Raw genomic sequence first — 1,502 nt, 5'->3', positions numbered from 1 at the left:
CGGTTACGGAAGCCCTGAGAAGTGTTCAAGGGAAGCAGTGCGGCTGTTCTGCCTTGCCCTCCCCCTAAGGTCTAACAGCATCCTACACAGTTCATACTTCAGGAAATACTGTTGGGTGTAAAAAAGTAAATATTCTCTACAAATATTTATGGGACATGGACATCCAGTTACTGAGCTCAGCCAAATTGTCTCCAGGCCAAAAAAAGCTGTAAGGTACAGAGGTCACCCTGCAGAAGTGCAGAATTCCCTTTAGAACTGACCTGACCACAGTATACATGAAATGGTGAGAGAACTACAGCTGGGGCAGATGCTTGCCCAGCTTGCCAGCCGCCCCGGGTTTAGTCCCTAGCACAGGAATAATGGGGAGAAAGGCATACTCTGCTGCACCTAGTGCCTGTGTGCGCTGTGGTTTGAGAAGGAAGCACTGAATTAGAACTCAGGAAGGAGCTTTTATGCCCAACTCTGGCAGTTAAGGGGCACATGGGCTGGAGACCTTTACCATCTCTTAGCTGGTAAAGGGGGTATGTTATCCTGCCTGGGTGAGGGTCTGGAGGTAGGAAGGGAAAGGCTGCCTCCTGGATTCCAGTGTCACACGTGGACAGGACACTGTGGCCAGCTGTGCAAGGTTGTCATCCTAGGGATTAACCTCAGGCCATACATACTGCACAAGTGCTCTGCCCATGAACACACGTGCCCCAGCCTCAGGACATGACCATAGGTGCCCACCACACCAGGCTCCCATTCCCTGGAGCCACTGCACAGGGCTGCTGGCCACTTTTACGTGCAGTGTTGTGTCCTCAGCGCCACCTCACAAGTCCTCTGTTGGATGACTCCTGTTGGTGACAGCCGTGTGCAGGGAGAGTCAGGGCTGGTGGCATTAGGTGGCGAGGGACCTGGTTGTTTTCCTGTAACCTAAAAGTGAAATTGCTGGCACCAGTAATAAAAGCACCATTCACTGCCCCTGCTTGGGAGGTCTGTGGCTACAAGGACAGTGTTCAGATAATGTCGTGCTTCTGGTTCCTGACTTTTCTCCATTGAAGGCCTTAAGCAGTAGAGGGCTTATTCTACAAGAATCAACATGCAGATTTTCCAAGGAATGATGGTCAACTGCATGCGATCCATGCCAAGCTGATATATTTTATACAGTTATCAGTTTTTGTCCAATCAAATACATTTGTCGGGGGCTGGCAAGATAGCTCACTTGTCTAAAGTGCCTTCTTGGGCAAACTCAGTCAGGCTCAGGGGACCGCGGTTCAATCCCCATTACCACATGTTGTACCACACCCACCCTTAAGGCAGCCTGAGCCAGCCAAAAATAAAAAATTTGTTGCAGGCCTTTGACTAATATTCCCTTTGTTTATGTTAGAACTTTTTAAATTCTTTCTTTTTTTTTTTTTTTTCAGAGCTGGGGATTGAACTCAGGCCCTTGTGCTTGCCAGGGAAGCGCTTATTCCACTGAGCCATCTCCCCGGCCCCATGTCAGAACTTTTTTAAGAGATAGC

At 49.2% G+C, this 1,502-nt stretch overlaps 1 protein-coding gene across 1 annotated transcript in view; it reads left to right on the top strand.

Annotated features, from left to right (window-relative positions):
• The window catches only part of Mtor (mechanistic target of rapamycin kinase), a 128,350-nt gene that overhangs the window by 121,574 nt on the left and 5,274 nt on the right, over window positions 1–1,502 (top strand). The gene's annotated exons all lie outside the window — the stretch shown is intronic.

The sequence above is a fragment of the Octodon degus genome, unplaced genomic scaffold (assembly GCF_000260255.1).
Source record: "Octodon degus isolate 3935 unplaced genomic scaffold, OctDeg1.0 scaffold00113, whole genome shotgun sequence".
NCBI lineage: Eukaryota > Metazoa > Chordata > Mammalia > Rodentia > Octodontidae > Octodon > Octodon degus.
The sequence above is the reverse complement of the archived record's forward strand: the minus strand, read 5'-3'. Positions and strand labels throughout refer to the sequence as shown.